Source organism: Ambystoma mexicanum, chromosome 5q, assembly GCF_040938575.1.
Source record: "Ambystoma mexicanum isolate Mex_15411 chromosome 5q, UKY_AmexF1_1, whole genome shotgun sequence".
Taxonomy (NCBI): Eukaryota; Metazoa; Chordata; class Amphibia; order Caudata; family Ambystomatidae; genus Ambystoma; species Ambystoma mexicanum.
The window spans coordinates 1,258,260,049-1,258,278,583 of record NC_090933.1 but is presented as its reverse complement, the minus strand read 5'-3'; the positions used below and the strand labels follow the sequence as shown (position 1 = coordinate 1,258,278,583).

At 49.7% G+C, this 18,535-nt stretch overlaps 1 long non-coding RNA gene across 1 annotated transcript in view; it reads right to left on the bottom strand.

Moving 5' to 3' along the window:
• The window catches only part of LOC138498701 (uncharacterized), a 40,890-nt gene extending 27,944 nt beyond the window's left edge, over positions 1 to 12,946 (bottom strand). The window contains exon 1 of the long non-coding RNA XR_011278845.1: positions 12,752 to 12,946. This is a non-coding gene — a long non-coding RNA (uncharacterized lncRNA). The remainder of the gene's footprint in view (positions 1 to 12,751) is intronic.
• Positions 12,947 to 18,535: the final 5,589 nt, after the last annotated feature.

Sequence of the window (18,535 nt, the reverse complement as noted above, 5' to 3'; positions counted from 1 at the left end):
TGTTTCAATGCAGATTCTTAGGTTTACACTTCACCAGCAAAGTTATAAGAACATTGACGGTTATTTCTTTCGGTGTTTAGTATTTTCTGAAAGACGCATGCTAATTAATCTTTTTTTTTCCTCATCTGTTTATCGTTAAGTAGGTTGAACAACAAACTATAACAAGCAACTACCAAAAAATCTAAGACAAAAGCAGAAGGACATCCAACATAACATAACCTACGGATTCCAATAGAGGTGGCACATGCAGTCAGAACCGCCGCTCAAATATATCGGGGCAGAAGGTGGTAGTCTTCCCAGTTCCAGCACCAGCTAGCCCACATATCAGTTCCAGGCAGACCTATACTGCTCCACTTGTAGCTCTAGTACTTATGTAAGGGAGCATCCAGGTGTTCACGGGGTCTGTCATCAGATGGGCTGAACATTGCCAGCATAAGTGCATTCCAAGCTGTCATGCTTTCAGTGGGTTCACGGCTTCCCCTCCTCATGGCTATGTACCAAGTCACAGTTTCAGCCGTGCTCCATGTCTTAACATTGCTGTGCCAGAGCCGGTATTGCGGGCCCCCTTTCAGCTTCCATGCCATCACTATCTTTCTTTTGGCTAAAACACAGGATAAGTCCATGAATTTGACCATGTGTCTTCTTCTCTGGCCAGGGGTACACTCCCGGCAAACATTCCAACAGGGACCACTGATATCCACTAACTCTGGCCCCCATGCATGCCACCTCTATCTGATGCCGAAAGGTGCAGACCTTCGGGCAATACCAAAATACGTGTGTGATGTCGGCATTATCATTCCCACACCACGTCAGTTGGGCAACACCCTTGCGTCTATTTTGGCTATCCTACTCAGAGTCATATATGTCCTAGGCAACAAGCTAAATTGGAGAAGGCGACACCTGGCATTGCGTGAAACCTATTTTACAAAGCATAACACAGTATCCCATTGACCATCATCCAATGTTTGATCCAGGTTAGTTTCCCACTGCATTCGGAGGGTCGTGTTTCTCTCACTCGCTGCGTTCAACAAGCCCGCCTACAACCTGGAGACAGGTATCCAGCCATCCTCCAGTTCATAGAGCAGGGACAGCAATTTCATAGGTCCAGGTTCGCCTGGCCAGTCAGGTCATTTGCACTTCACCATCTGGACAAGCTTCATATACCTCAATAATTGGCCTTTGGGGAGCCCTTCCCTCAATACCAAATTGTCAAAGTCCCTGAACATTCTGTGCATGAACATATCCCCCCATGCGGTGAGCCCCACCTCATCCCATCTCCTAGCGACTGCCAGGTCACCAACCTACGAAAAAACATTGGCCGTCATGTGGACATGCAGCGAATATGGGTTCCGCAGCTTAAGGATTTTCACCAGCCGCCCCCATACCCTATATCCTAGGGCGATCATATGCAATTCTTGCCCCAAGCAGCAGTCCGTGACCCACAGGACCGCTTTGAGTACCTTGTCGCCCAGCAGTCGGGATTCCAGTGTCAGCTAGTCTGACACCCAGCAGGTCACAAACTGCAGCTGGGCAGCCAAATAGTAAAGCTCCAGCCATGGGAGCTGTGCACCCCCGTCTTCATAGGCCATGCAGAGGGTGGCCAAAGCTATTTTACGCCTACCCTGCTCCCACAGGAAGTCCCTAATCGTGGAGACCAAGCTTCGGAAAAAGCCAGCCGCGACAAAACAGTGGACATTAGTGAAAAAATATAATAGGCGTGGTAGTACAACCATCTTCACCAGCGCCATTCAGCATAGTAGCGACAAAGGCAGTCTGCTCTAAAACCTAATGGAGTGTTTACCCCATCTACCGCGTGTACCATGTTTTAGCATGCATGCTTTTCGTCGAGTGTGCAATAGGACCGCCCAGGTATATGAATGTATGCACCTCCCAAAGCAGCCCCAAGTCCGGTAAGTCCGGGAGATCATAGTAACAGTCTGGCCAGGGGGAACAAACATGACTCCCATCTGCTGAAGTAAATGCCAGACAGCCCCAAAACATTATCCAAGACCTCAAGGATCATACGTAGATTATGCATGGGCTCGCACAGGTAGAGCAGGACATTGTCCGCATGGACAGAGATAACATGCCTAGACCCTTCCACATGGATACCCACCTCTAAATACTCATTACGCAAGAACACTGCCAGTGGTTCCAGGGCCAGTATATACACCATTGGTGACATCGGGCAGCCTTACCTAGTACCTATCTGTATACCCCAGATCCCGGATATCTGCCTGCCTGTCCTGATACTTGTTACAGGATCAGAGTACAGTAGTTTAATCCAACATATAAACCCTTTGCCTATTCCGAATCCCAGTAGTGCTGCATACATCTATTCCCAATAGACAGAATCAAACGCTTTGATTGCATCAAGAGATGCCACTGCATACGGAGCTTCATGAGAGTTTGTCTGGTCAATAATATGTTGCAGGTGACGGAGGTTCATTGAAGTATTATGGCCTGGGGACAATGTCTGTCTGGTCCTCATGGATCAAAGTACCAATTACACGTTTAAGCCGTACAGCCAGCAATGCCCTTAGGATTTTGATGTCTTATTTAACATTGCCAGTGGTCGATAAGATTCACATAAGTCTGCCTGCTTCCGAGGTTTTGGTATAGGGACTATCACTGTTTCCTGCATGCTGTTAGGGAGCTGGCCCAGTTCATATTTAGACTTTAAGCAAAACATGTGCAAGGGGGGCAATGCCTTTCTGTATAGAATTTACAGGGGAGCCCATCTCCACCGGTGAATTCCCCATCGGCAAAGACGTAATAACCCCACACAACTCGCCCTCCATTAACGGCAGCTCAAGTGTAGTGGCCTGTTCAGAGTTAACTGGCGTCCCATTTGGGTATAGGTTTTGGTAAAATGCGCTAAATGTGCCATTGATCTCCACTTGTGAGTACAAGTGAGCCCCGCTTTCATCCCGTATTAATGTTATTGAATGTCTACGTTTTTCGTTCTTACACAGCAACGCCAGTAGCCGCCCAGACTTATCCCCTCACTGTGCATGTGTGCTATGTATACCTCATAATCAAACCCCTGGAGTCATAATCTCCCTTTTCTCTAGAACTTGAATTCGGTGCCCAAATGCCTCCAGGTCTTCCCGCAGCGATCCCCCGATACCTCCCACCCCAGCATTGGCCTCCCCTCTGCTCACCACCTATAGCATCTCCCAGACAGTCACCCATCGCTCCACGCTACCCACATTATTCCATAGAAAGTCTGCAAGGAAGCCCCCTATGCGGGCCTGAAAGATATCGTCTTGTAAAATCTCTGCAGACATACGCCATGTGGGCACAGGAGGCCTAGGTCCCCACCAGCTCCAGCGCACCAGCAGCGGGGAGTGATCAGAAAAGAAGCGACCAGCATATTCCGCCTCAATGAACTTAGCCAGCTGTTCAGCCCCTACAAACATATAGTCAATTCTAGTATAAACATTATGCGGGCAGAGTAATAAGAGTAACCCCGCGTACCAGCATATAAAGCGCAAAGCCCTCCATATGTCTGTCAGCAAAAGATCAGTCACCATTGTGTTAAGGGTCGATGAGGCAGCGATGGCCTAGGCTACCTGGAGTCTGACCTGTCATGGGCCGGGTCTAACGTGCAATTAAAGTCGTCTCCCCAAAGGAGCAGTGGCCTTAAGGCAGGCTAGTCTGCCACTCATTGGGCGAAGAAAGGCAGATACTGTATGGTTAGAAGCATAAGAGTTGACTATAGACATTTTTCTGTGTTAAACGTACCCATGCACTATAACAAGTCTATCCTCACTGTCAGTGTCTACATCAAGCAGTCAGAAGAGAACAGCAGCGTCAATCCACACCAAACCCCCCTGGCAAACTGGGAATACATGGACCCATATCCCACCTGCCCCATAGAGGTACCACACTCTCCTGATCTGCCGGCAGCAGAAGAGTCTCCTGCAACAGCGCTATCGAGATCTTCTTCCTGCAAAGGTATGATCATATCCGATTCCTCTGCAGATAGGAGTCCATACCCCTGACATTCCAGGTTAACACATTGAGTGTAGCCATTTTGGCAAGGCATAATCCTCCCACTCCCGTTCCACACTCATGGGACCCCCACTGACAATGAAACATGACCTCATCACCCAGCCAGCCTCAACCACCCACCAGGTATATTCGCACCCATCTCTTCCCAGGCCATGCTGTCGCGGATGATGGGAACCAGCGGATTATCCACCAAATCTGATAAATCAACATGCTCCTCACCTGTCTCTTTCGAAACGGTTTCTCGTCTGGAGGCCTTGTTCTTGGGCTTCTTCTTCTTTGTGAAGAGGTACGGCCGTCCGCGGGAAGAAGCCACCCTGATCCCCTGATAACCAGGGTAGCTACCGGCCCCCGTCCCGCAGAAACCAAGACGAGAGGAAAAAAGCAGCCGCTAAAAAAAACCTCTCTACGATGTAGTTGGTACGGATGCTGTGCAGGAAGAGATGACTGGAGAGCCCGGGAATGCAGGAAAAAACCGGAGCAGGAGAATCAAGGTAAGTCTCTCGGTGGGCAGTAGGCTGGATAGTCCGGAGATACTGATACTGAACTAGGAGCAGTGCGAGAGACTGGAATGGAAGTACCGCCAGGAACGAGATCCGGGAGAAAGGAAGGAGAGGAGAAACCCCGAAAGGTAAGAGGACCGAGGGGACGGAAAGGCAGAAAAAGGGAAGAAAGGGGGAGAAGCTGAGTGAAAGGATACCGCGATAGACTCCGCGGAAAATGGCAACAGGAAAAAGCACGGAAAACAAAGTAGCACGGCAACCAGGAAAAGGAAACAAAGTTGCAACGCACAGAGCCCAGGGGAGGGCGTGGTTAAATACAGAAACAAGAGAAAAAGACTAGACCGTCAAACCAGGAAGTGAAAGGAAAAAACACGGAACAATCTAATGGCGCCGCCAACGCCAAGCCTTCCATAACCGCCAGCGACCACCAAAAGACGGCGGCATGACAGTATGCCCCCCCCCCAAGGGACACCCCCCGGCTTACCCGGGAACAGACGGTGACACCGCTGAATCAACGCCGGAGCGTGCACATGAGACACCGGTTCCCAGGAGTCCTCCGAGTGGGGGTACCCTTTCCAGTGGATGAGATACTCCAAGCGGCCCTGCCGATAGCGGGAGTCACGAACGGAGGCCACCTCATACTCATCGGAAGGAACCACCTTGGGGACCGGGTCCCGTGGCAAAGGACGATGGTAGGGATCACCCCTACATTCCCTCAGGAGAGTGGAATGAAACACAGAATGGAGACGGTGCATGTGTTTGGGCAACCGGAGGCGGAAAGCCACGGGGTTGATCTGGCGAAGTATAGGGAAAGGACCCAGGTACCGGGGAGACAGTTTAGAGGGGTGAAGCCAGCGAGGCAGAAACCTAGTAGATAATCAGACCTTGGTGCCCCTCCGCCATGCCGGAACAGGCTGGCGCTTAAGATTGCAGTATGATCGATACCGAAGACTGCTTGCCCGCAAACATCCTGTAGCAGACTTGTGAGCGTCCGAGATACTGGTAAGTAGGGCATCCACAGATGGAGTGGTAGAAGGAGGAAAGGAGAGAGAAGAAATAAAGCTGGGATGGAAACCATAGGAACAAAAGAAAGGACTGAGACCAGTGGCACTGTGTTTGGCATTGTTATAGGCAAATTCCGCAGTGACCAACAGACTAACCCAATTATCCTGTTGGGCATTTGTGAAGCAGCGAAGATACTGCTCCAGCGTAGCATTGGTTCTTTCAGTCTGCCCGTTAGTCTGTGGGTGGAAGCCAGATGACAATGCTCGTTCCATTCCCAGTCTCTCACAAAGCTCCTTCCAGAACCTTGAAGTATACTGAGAACCTCCGTCAGAAATAATCTTGTCTGGAGTACCATGTAAGCGAAATATTTCTCTGGCAAATACAGCCGCCATCTCGGCGGCAGTGGGAAGACCAGCCAAGGGAGTGAAATGTGCCATCTTAGTGAAGCAGTCGACTGTTACCATGATGCATGAACAACCTTCCGAAGGTGGCAGATCCACAATAAAATCTGTGGAAATAAGGCTCCAGGGTCTCTTGGGAAGGTCCTGTTGTTGGAGAAAACCAATCGACTTTTGAGTGCAATGTTTGGATCGACAGCATACCGGACATGACTTGACGTAGGTTGAAACATCTTTGGCCATACCGGGCCACCACAACCTGCGATGAAGCAATTCCAAAGTGTTCTTAACACCTCTGTGTCCTGCCGTTGGATCGTCGTGGCACCACTTTAAAACCGACTGACGGTTGAATCTGTCTGGCAGAAACAATCGCTGTTGCTTGAAACATAAACCATCTTGAATGGATAGGTCCTTCGAGAGAGGAGAGGTGGACCGCGTGGCCTTGCGGACCCTTTCTAAGAAAGATTCCACCGAACAGATTACCTTGACCTCAGGAAGCATGAGACTGGGAGATTCCTTCTGAGACACATCTGGATATGGCTTTCTAGAAAGGGCATCGGCTAGTATGTTCTTGGAACCTGGTAAGTAAGTCAATGTGAAATCATATTGGGAGAAAAAATGCGCCCAGCGAGCCCGACGGGAGTTGACACATTCCATCTTTTGTAGAATTTTAAGATTCTTGTGGTCAGTTCTGATCTCAAAGGGATGGTTTGCACCTTGTAGGAGAGGTCTCCATTCTTCGCATGCGGATTTCATGGCCAGGAGTTCTTTTTCTATCACCGAATAGTGTGTCTGGCTGTCATTCAGTGTCTTGGACATGTAGGCAACAGGATACTCCAAACCTTCATGTTCCTGTAGAAGAGCTGCACCAATCGCCGCAGAGGAGGCGTCAGTCTCCACAATGAATCTTAGATTCTGATCTGGTTGACGAAGTATCGGGGCAGAACAGAATTCCTCCTTAAGTCGTTGGAAAGCTCGGTTTGCCTCAGAAGACCAGATAAAGGGCATTGAAGACTTTTTTAACAGCCTCGTAATGGGAAGAACACGATACGAGAAACCTTGGATGAATTTGCGATAAAAATTGGCTAGCCCTAGAAACCTTTGGACGTCTTTGATGGAATGGGGTGTAGGCCATTGCAATATGGCGTCGATCTTAGTGGGATCCATGCGGATTCCTTCCGAAGACAGGATAAAGCCAAGGTAGTTGACCTCGGAGGCTTGAAAAATGCATTTATCAGCATTGGCCTTAAGTAGATTGTCTCGCAGTCTTTGAAGGACTTGGTGGAGGTGATCAGAATGGAGTTGGGCGTCTTTAGAATAAACCAGAATGTCGTCAAGATAAACAACGGCACAATGGAAAAGTAGATCAGAAAAGATGCGATCCATGAATCTTTGGAATATCGATGGAGCGTTGACCAGGCCAAAGGGCATGACACAATATTCGTAGTGTCCGAAGGGAGTGCGAAAGGCCGTCTTCCATTCATCACCTGCTCGTATCCGCAAAAGGTGGTAGGCTCTTCTTAAATCGATTTTGGAAAAGACTTTCGCTCCTTGAACTGCTTCCAGAATGTCTCCGATAAGTGGCATGGGATACCTATCCCTAAGCGTGACTTGGTTTAGGCCCCTATAATCAATGCAAGGACGAAGTTCATTGGAACCTTTCTTTGGAACAAAAAAAAGTGAAGCCCCAGCGGGAGAGAATGAAGGTCGGATCAGGCCATGATGTGAATTAGAATCCAGATATTCCTTGAGAGCCTTCTTTTCCTTGAGAGAAAGAGAAAACATTCGTCCAAAAGGGACAACAGCATTAGGCTGGAGAATGATCTGACAATCCTCTGGTCTATGAGGAGGTAACTCCTGCGGGCCATCGTCTGTAAACACCTCCTGATAGCGGAGATATTCTTTAGGGATGCTGTTTACCTTCAATATATCTGAACTGGAGGTCATATCTGGAAAAATGTGGACAGAGGTATGCATGGTCTGTGAAGTACATGACCGACGACAAAATGATGAAGTAAATGACAGTTGATTCTTTGTCCAATCAATGGTCGGGTTATGCTTCCGAAGCCAAGAGATTCCCAGGATTACTGGAAAATGTGCTGCTCGGATAAGGTCGAATTGAATGGTTTCGTTGTGATGTAGGATCTTCATCTGCATGTGATAAGACCCGAGCTGAGTGGTCTACCATCCACACCTTCCACCTTTTGGTCCTCATCTTTCTGCAAACGGCGAATACCGACCTTTTCCGCCCAAACCAAGTCCATAAAGCAGCCAGCAGCGCCGCAATCCAGTAGAGCCAGAACCTCATAGGACTGCTGAGAGATGCATAACTCTACTCCGACTACCATAAGACGGTTGTCTTCTGTAGTAAGCATGGGTGTGACTGATAAAGAAACGAAGGGACCAGGAAATCCCCCTCGGTAACTTGTCCCTACTAGCTCCGAGGACTGGCGTTTCCCGAACGTCTTGGTGGTACATTAGGGCAGTCTCTAAGAATATGCTGGTTAGACCCACAATACATACACAGGTTGTTCACCCTGCGTCTTCTTCTTTCTTCCGAGGTGAGTGGCCCTCGAGTAGTTCCAATTTGCATTGGCTCTTCTTTCGACATACAGGTATGAGAAGGAGAGGTAATCCCAGGATCAGGCGTAGCAGGAAATCCACGCTGTCTTCGACGTTCAGACCGCCGTTCTGAGAGACGGAAATCCAGCTGAACCACTGTAGACCACAAGTCGGTTAAAGTGGCTGGTCTGGTTACCCTTGCTAATTCATCTTTAAGGTCTTCCCTTAATCCTCGGCGAAAAATGGTGTACTGAGCGTCCTCTTGCCAGCCTGCGTCTGCAGCCACCCGTTTAAAGCGGGAGATGTAGGACAGAAGATCTGAGCTTCCCTGTCGAATGTCCAGTAACTGTTCACTGGCGACTACCGCTGTCTCTTGCCTCTCGAAGGCCAATTTGAACTGGACGGTGAAACCGGCGTAATCGTGTAGTAACGGGCTGACACCGGTCACAAGTGGAGTAGCCCAGGAAAGAGCGTTACCCGTAAGGTTAGAAATCAGAAAACCTATGCGGGCTGCATCCGAGGCATATGTCTGAGGTCTGAAGGTGAAATAGATTATGCAAGCCTCCATGAATTCCTTAAATCTAGTAGGTGAACCATCATATTTACCGCAGGCTAAGAGCATGGGAGGCAGATCACTCCAGGACTGTTCGAAGTGGTCGACTCGCTGTCTTAAAGCAGCGTTTTCGGCCTTCACAGCCTGTAATTCTAATGTTACATTCTGCATTGCGGTGAGCAGCTCTTGGACCTGTTCCGGAATAGACATTGTAATCTCTTTTTGGCGTTGCAAACTGTCACGGATGATGGGAACCAGCGGATTATCCTCCAAATCTGATAAATCAACGTCCACCTCCCCTTTCTCCTCACCTGTCTCTTTCGAAACGGTTTCTCATCTGGAGGCCTTGTTCTTGGGCTTCTTCTTCTTTGTGAAGAGGTACGGCCGTCCGCGGGAAGAAGCCACCCTGATCCCCTGATAAACAGGGAAGCAACCGGCCCCCGTCCCGCAGAAACCAAGACGAGAGGAAAAAAGCAGCCGCTAAAAAAAACCTCTCTACGATGTAGTTGGTACGGATGCTGTGCAGGAAGAGATGACTGGAGAGCCCGGGAATGCAGGAAAAAACCGGAGCAGGAGAATCAAGGTAAGTCTCTCGGTGCGGCAGTAGGCTGGATAGTCCGGAGATACTGATACGGAACTAGGAGCAGTGCGAGAGACTGGAATGGAAGTACCGCCAGGAACTAGGAACGAGATCCGGGAGAAAGGAAGGAGAGGAGAAACCCCGAAAGGTAAGAGGACCGAGGGGACGGAAAGGCAGAAAAAGGGAAGAAAGGGGGAGAAGCTGAGTGAAAGGATACCGCGATAGACTCCGCGGAAAATGGCAACAGGAAAAAGCACGGAAAACAAAGTAGCACGGCAACCAGGAAAAGGAAACAAAGTTGCAACGCACAGAGCCCAGGGGAGGGCGTGGTTAAATACAGAAACAAGAGAAAAAGACTAGACCGTCAAACCAGGAAGTGAAAGGAAAAAACACGGAACAATCTAATGGCGCCGCCAACGCCAAGCCTTCCATAACCGCCAGCGACCACCAAAAGACGGCGGCATGACACATGCATGCCAACATCCCAAAAAAACAAGGAAATTAAACAACCCACACCTGAGCGCTAAAAGCGCAAACAGGAAAAGAACAACCAAGCTCAACAACCCAAAGCCTTTCGAGCCTCCTTGATTCCACAAGACGAAACAACGCCATTGGGATATCAGGTGATAGATACCAGCGGGTGCTGGGTATCATTCGGCACGTCAGCCGCGGTGTCGCCTGTTACATTACACTGTACAGGGCAGCACGGAGCCCCCGATTCAAACATAACCACTGCTAATAGTAGTGTTCATCACTACACCCTCAGGGCTCATCCTCTCCGGGCTTAAGAGCCCTTTGAACGTTGATCCAGCACAGTTGCTGTGACATTATCCTGCATGCCGTCGTGGTCCATCTGAGTCGTTGCTTCTTCTGGCATATCGAAGAAAATCACCTTCCCGTTATAGAGCACTTTCAGCTTGGCCGGGTAGATAAGCATATATTTGAGTCCCAAGTTGCAGAGCCTCTACTTGGTCGGGACAAACATGTTCCTCTTCCTCTGCACCAGGCACGTGTAGCCTGGGAAAATAGCTAGGTTCACGTTGCTACACCGCATGGTGCCACCCTCCCTGGAGTGTTGTAATATTACCTCCTTGGTCCTGAAGTTAAGGACCCTCGCAATAATGGTCTTGGGTTGACTCCCGGCGCAAGCCTTCTACGTAGCATGCAGTGAGCCCTCTCAATTGTAAAGCCTTGGGAGAGCCTGCCCGGGCCAACCTCCTGCAGGATCAGATTCCCAATCTAGGTGGTCAGATCTGTTACCTCCTTGCAGGCCCATGATGAAAAATGTTGTTCCGCCTCAAGCGTCCCTCTGCATCTTCAGCACGTAATTCCAAGGAGTATTTCCTGGCCTCCAAATCCCATACTCTACACTCCAGGGTGGAGGTGGTAGCCGCAGTGTAATTCAGCAACGATCCATAGCGGCCACCCTTTTGGCCGAAGAGCAGACATCATGTCTCAGCAGATTCATGTCTATCTTTAACTCCTCTTGCTTAGTCTCCAGCGAGATCCGGGTGGCCACAATGGCGGCAAGGATCTTATCTTCATGATCTGCCTCCTGGGTGATCGCAGCCCCCTCTGCCTCACATAGCAGCCCACGGTCCAGCTGCTTCCCCTTCATTGCAAAAGAGTCCATGATGGTGCCTTTTCTCCCACTTCTGTTTATTGGCTGGCATGCCAGGGAGCACGCAGTGGGGGCAGACCGCAGAACACCACGCCACCGTCGGTAGCAGATCCTCGCCCTCAGAATCGCCTGCAGTGAGCGCGCCAAATCCACAAGTGGTCCCCAGTGTCTGCACCCCGCTAGTGGTCTCCACTAGCTGCAACATCGGGGCAAGAGTTAATTCAGAAACATTTCAGTTTTCAGGCTTGACCACGGGCTGCAACCTGTGAGACTTCCATTAATCAGTACAACACAATAGGGCCCATCAAGACAGTTATCACTGCATAGTCTCTAGGGTTGTGTGGAATAAACTGTGCAGGGGTTCTGTTAGCCCCCTGCTTCTAAATTCAGCACGATGTGACACAGCCCAGGAGCAGTTATGCCCAGTGATCACGCAGTGAAGTGTCCCAAGCACCAACTGGCAGCTCAGTGTGACTCCCAGTCTTCCAGCCCGCATGCAGATGTCTACGAAGCACAAAGTTTGCCCCAGCGAACATACCTCCTCAGTGCAGCACCTCCCAGGTGCTGCTGCCAGCAGTATCGCGTCAAGTCCTCTCGGGGTGGGGGGTCCCGGCAGCCCGCAGGACCACACTGGGCCTCTCATCAAGCGTGGCCTCCTCTGGCTCCCGGCAGCAAGCGTCAGGCGCTGTTGGCCTCAGTCCACAGTGTCACCAGAGTCACAGAGCAATCGCTCCATTTAGGTCCATTGCAGGCACAGCTCTCCTCCGGGGAGCCGCCGCAGAGGATCCCAGTCCCCGGGACACTGGTAATGCTATTCATGGGGGCGCACACCACTCATCCCAGCCGCACAGTTATTCAGAGTGAGTCAGCTGCTCCTGCGCATCTGCCTTCTTAGCTCCACTAGGGCCGGGCAGGCCGCCTCCTCCTCCTCCATGGCAAATACAGGGCTTCCAGAGGAATAAAGCTGTCTGTCTACCTCCACAGCGTTTGCGCCACCAGATATGCCAGGATCAGTTTCTTGTGCACTTCCTGAAAAGTATTTTTACGGAGGATTTAGCGGGAGCTCGTAGCAAGCAAAACCTCACTGCATGGTCCCTTTCCACACACCCCACTGCTAATTCATCATGTGCACTTTCTTATATGCAAGGCCAATGGAATACATTTTCTGTTTTAAGATATGTTCTTTTCCATTGTGCGTGTTAATGAGCCCCCACCCCCTTTGGATCCGATAAAGGCTTATTTGCTAAAAAGCTAGAACAGAGTAAAGGTGATAGATAATGGTGGTTTGCACAGGGACTGATCTGCTCCAGAGACATTTCCACCTGATAGAATGTGCAACTTGTAACTAGATATCAGCATCAATTCATGTCTTTGGCTTATAATACGTTATTTTTATTTTACTGATGGAATCTTATTTGTGTTTACAAAAATAACATATGCCACAAATTAATCCACTAGAACACATTTAAAACCAGATCCTTGCAATTTCTACCAATATCACTTAATTTCGGTTACCTGAGCATTCTCCCTTAAAGCGCCACCAAGCCGTGTACCTTTCATGGCATCAGTTATAAACATGCCTTGAGAAGCATGCCAGTCGCAGAAATAACACCAGTCCCGATTAGCCGCCTCCAGGGCGACGGCGTTACATATTTATGCAACCTTTCGTATAAGGCGCGAGCTGCGCATTAAAGTGGACCCTGTGGCGCCATAAGTGCGTCACGTGGGCCTAGCGGGCAGCGTTGCGAGGGGCGCTTCCTGTCACACTCTATGCCCCTGACGCACTCGAGCGTCTCGCGCCGTCGCCCTGTAATGGCGTGATTGACGTCCAATCCTTCGTGTTGCGTGAGTGTTTCTACGTCACCTGGCGTCACCATATCTGGCCTCTAGATCTGGGGAGCAGTTCGTAAACTGTTGGAGCTATCGCATTGTTATAAAAAAAAAAAAAAGAAATAGGAGACAAGATCCGCAGCACCATGAGAGAGGACCTCATGTGGGCGGGTCATGGAGGCAGAGTCTAGAGTGGGCAGGATTGCAAAATGATGAACTTTACTGACAAATGCTACATTCATTTGAATTTGTGTTTTTTTGTTTTTTGTGTTTGGGGTCTGTGGCTGCCTCTAGCTAGAGACAGCTGTGCCTCCTCACCAGGGTTTGCTGTCAATGGCAGCAATATTGAATAATACAGATTTTCCACACATTCGTTACAGAAAGTCATGATTCTATTAAAGACTCAGAGGCGAAAGATTATGCTCTGACTTCTCTTTACTAACTCGAGCAGCAACCATATAAACAAAATAAACATGGAAAACCAATAAAACTACAAAGTCCAACGAAACCCAGTAATTTTGTAGTTCGTTTTCCATAGGATAAGCAAAACCATGTGATCCATTCTTCCAATCAGTTTCACTTCTCCCTTATAACATCCCATAACTCTGAAGTCCTTCCTCTTTCTTTCGCTGCACCGACAAACTCGCGCCCCAACCGGTAGGCGACTTGCTTCAGCCAAACTTTTCAAATTGTCGTTTTCTGTTCCGCTCCTGAAACAAACATAAATCGTTAGAAATTCCTTCATATTCGTCTTAGTTCTCCTTGTTATAAAAAATATTACCCCTGAAGGGGAAAAAGACTTTCTGTTTGTTTTTAACGCTCTCACGTCCGAGACTCTTTTACAGGAAATAAGACACAGAAGGGTAGTCCACTTAGCCCATAGTGCTTTCCGGGACAAGAATTCATTGTCCGGCCAACTCTGAAACATTCTTAAAACTATACTCACATCCCACAAACGAGTATACTTGGGAGCTGGGGGTTTCATACACCTAATGCCTTTCAGAAGCCTACATACCAAGGGATGCTCCCCTACCGGCTTGTTGTCTATGTACGCATGGCCTGCTGAAATCGCCGACCTATAATTATTAATGGTCCTGTAGGCCTTTGCCTGCGCTGCCAAAAAATTCACTATGTGTATCACATCTGTATATACGGGATCAACCTGTCTCTCCAGACACCAATTACTCCATCCATGCCATGCCACTCTATATGCCTTGCCTGTCGATGGAGCCCAAGATTCTCTGATGAATTCCTGAGCTGTGCCTGAAAGTCCTGGCTTAGACCAGTTCTCCCTGAAATCGCCCAAGCCAGAAGACTTAGATTCCCTGACCTGACTAACGGATGAATCTCTCCTGCCGGATTCAGCAGGATATCCTCCCTGGCCGGCAGCCGAATAGGGGCTTCGAACGACAGTTCCAGAAGGTCCGGGAACCAAGCTTGGCCTCTCCAGTCTGGTGTTATCAGAATCACTGTTGCTAACTGACGTCTGACCTGTGCCACTGTGCGTGCTATCAAGGAGAATGGGGGAAACCCGTATACCCTTGCAGGTCCCCATACCTGGAGAAAAGCGTCCGTTGCTGTCGCTTCTGGATCCGGTCTCCAACTGTAAAATCTGGGAAGCTTCCTGTTCAACCTGGAAGCAAAGAGATCCGTCTGACAGGGACCTCTGCGGCGCATTAATTCCTGGAAGACTGAGTCGTCCAGCTGCCAGTCGCTGGAGTCCTTCAGGTATCTTGAGTTCCAATCTGCTATCAGATTGAGCTCCCCCGGTAAATGTTCTGCTCTCACGCTTATCCCCTTTTGGAGACAGGTCTGCCAAAACTCCTTGGCCATCTCCGTCAGCTTCTGTGACCTTGTTCCGCCCAGTCGATTGATATATCTGACTGCCGAAACGTTGTCCATTTTCAAAAGAATGGACAATTTCGCCGCTTTCTGTGTCCAGCACCGAATCGCGAAGGAACCCGCTAGAAGTTCCAGGCAATTGATGTGGAGGCCCAGTTCCTCTCTCGACCATCTCCCCCCTGTCGACTGGTCTCCGCATCTGGCTCCCCATCCCCAGCGGCTGGCGTCGGACTCTATCACTAGGTCCGGGGATGAGCCAAATATCGCCCTGCCGTTCCAGGCTTCCATGTGGCAGAACCACCATTCTAGTTCCAGTCTCGCTTCTTGTGATAGTTTCACTTTCTGTTCGTAAGAAAACCCTTTCCTGAGATGGCTGATCTTCAACCTCTGTAACGCCCTTTAATGCAGAGGGCCTGGAAATATCGCCTGTATCGATGATGACAGACGTCCTATAAGTCTCGCTATTTCCCTCAGAGAAACTTCCTGTTTCGCCAACATGACCTTGATTTCCCTTTTGACTGAATTTACTTTGGTTAGGGGTAATCTGAGAGTGCCCTGTGTTGTCTCTAAGTTGAACCCCAGAAATTCCAGATCCTGAGTTGGCTCTAGCTGTGACTTCTCCCAATTTATCAGGAACCCCAGCTGTTGTAATAACCCCGTGGTTAACAGGACCTGTCGAACTAGAACTTCTCTGTCCTGGCACATTAGACATATGTCGTCCAGGTAAATAATTAACCTGATCCCCTGTTCTCTCAGGCGTGTCACTATAGGTTTCAAGAGCTTGGTGAAACACCATGGCGCCGACGCTAGCCCGAAGGGGAGACATTTGAATTCCCACTTCTGTCCCTTCCAAAGGAACTGAAGAAGTTTTGTCTGCTCTGGCCAGATAGGAATCGTTAGATACGCATCCCTGAGGTCTATCCTTGCTAGCCAGTCTCCCTGTTGGAGAACATCCCTTAGAAGATGGATGCCTTCCATTTTGAAATGCCTGTACACTAGAAAGAAATTTAAACCCCTCAGGTTTATCACTGGTCTGACCTTGTGTCTTTTCTTGACTAAAAACAGATTGCTTATAAAAACCCCCTGGTCCCTCTGAGGCTGGACCGATTGCATTCTTTGCCCTTAGCAGATCCGCCTCCCTGTCTAGCAGGGCCTCGTCTTCTCTGCTGAAATTTATCTTTCTTGGCCGTACTACTTGGTATGGCTCCCGCCAGAATTCTAACTGAAACCCTCTTACGGTCTGTCTTATCCAGGCGTCTGAAGACAACTCTTCCCATATTTCTACATATCGTTTCACTCTCCCCCCTACTGGAGGAATACTTGCATTTGACCTTGCTAGCACTTTCACATCTCTCACCTGGGGGACTCTGGTGATGTTGCCTTCCGTTGTTCCTCCAACCCCTGCCCCTGCCTCTTCCCCTACAAGGGATGAAAGGGTTGGACCTTCGGTCTTCTTGCCTCCAATTTCTGTCCTTGTAGGAGCCTCTGTACTGGCCACGGCTGGACGAGCGGCCCCTTCCTCCTCCAGCCTTGTGGAAAACTCTTCGACCGAAAATATTCTTCAGGGAAGATTGGGCCCTGTCCATCGATACATAAGTACTGGCGAATTTCGCCATGTCCTTTGATAAACAAGTCCCCGAAGAGCTTGCCCTTCGCGGCTGTGGCCTGCTCGGAGGTCGCCATCTCCCCTAATCTGGAGTCCAGTTTCATTAGGATCGACCTTCTCAGTTCGGTCGCCAACGCTGTATTTGCGTTACCGAGCAGGCAGATAATTCTCTGAGCCCAGCCAGATATAATTCCTGGATCCATGGGCTCCTTCTTGGCCTTTGCCTCCTCGGCCAGTTGCCAGATCTTGGTGACCGGCCCTAGCATATCCAGCACCTTGTCCTGACAGGACCGCCAGGATCTGTCGATGCCCCTCTTCACGTCCCTGCCATACCGGCCTAGGAACGTCAGAATTCTTTCATCAATTTCCGGGGTCTCTGCTACCCCGTCCGGGACTCTCGGCCTTGGGCACTCGGCCTTCAATTTAGATCTGGCCTGTCTACTTAAAGGTGCCCGCAGGCGCCGTCGAAGGTATTCCGCGATCTTCTCCGGGGGATCCCATTCATTGGACCTGGGGTGAATGAGCTCATTGGGATCGAACTCCTCCCTGAGAAGATCTTCCTGTTCCTTCCTGCCTTTCTTTTTAGGTTGGCTCTCCTCCTCTTCCGGGGAGGATTGGTCTTCTGAGGAGGTGTAAATTTCAGACCTAGAACTGCTCTTGCAGTAGTCGTCGTCCGACTCGCTCGAGCTAGTGGTCCGTCTGTCGCGGGATCTCGCCTTCCTTTTCCCCGATCCGTGGGGTGAACCCAGGGGGGTCTGGGCGCTACTGCCCCTGCGGGTTTTGTGTCTACTTCCCCCTCTCTTTTTGCGAGCTTTGCCCTGGGACAAAGCCGCCAAGCTTCGCAATATGCCCCTCTCTTCCCGGGGCCTTTCGGCACTTTGCAGCATTTGAACTGCTTCGCTCATGCGGCGCCCACTGACATGAGGGCCGTCAGAGTCATCGGTGTAGTCGCTCATGGTTTCACCGCCTCTGAATATTGTGACAGTGCCTTGCAGTTTGCTTGGGTTGCCCCCGTCAATTTCTGTATTGTGAAGCTAGGCGAGCCCTTCTAGAACCGCAGTCTTACCTGGGACTGAGCCCGTCAAGTGGAGGTCTGGGCCTCTCTCACCTCCTCCTCAGTGGCAGAATAAGGATGGGCTATAGACTGACTTGCAGTCCTCTGTGCAGGAATTACTTGCCTGCGGTACCCACTTAAGCCACTAGGTGGCGTGCTCTGCTAATACAGGAGCCGGTGAACTACAATACACGGCTGAATAGCGGAGTCCCGGGAGCTCCGTAACAATCAGGGAACAGGATTAACTGTGCAAAGCAAATAAACAAGGAGCCTTGTGTTCGATCTCCTGTCATTGACGCGTAGGTTCGCAACGGCGCCGGAACTCCCGAGGTCCCGTCGCGCCGTTGCGAACTTCCGTGCCCACAGTGCCTCCTAACGAGGAAAGCGACGCCGGAACGAAGGTCCCGTCGCGTCCTTCCCGCGGATATGCTCCGCCCACGTTCCACGCGCGTATTAACGCAAGCGCGTGTATACTGAAAGCATACTTGGCTAAGCGATCGTAATTAAATCAACACACATACACTTCAAAACATTTAGTAAGATGAAAGGGTACTTATCTCAGCTGCTCGAGCAGCAAAGAAAGAGGAAGGACTTCAGAGTTATGGGATGTTATAAGGGAGAAGTGACACTGATTGGAAGAATGGATCACATGGTTTTGCTTATCCTATGGAAAACGAACTACAAAATTACTGGGTTTCGTTGGACTTTGTAGTTTTATTGGTTTTCCATGTTTATTTTGTTTATATGGTTGATGCTCGAGTTAGTATAGAGAAGTCAGAGCATAATCTGAGCCTCCGAGTCTTGACATAGAATCATGCCTGAACCTAATGTTGGAAATGGTAGGGTTCAAGGCACTGGGCTATAATATGGGCAATGGGAAGGGACATTACAGGAGGTTATATCACAGGATAATTCCTACAGCATGCAGAACCATTTTGTGCATGTCCCTGGTGTTCTTACCCCATAC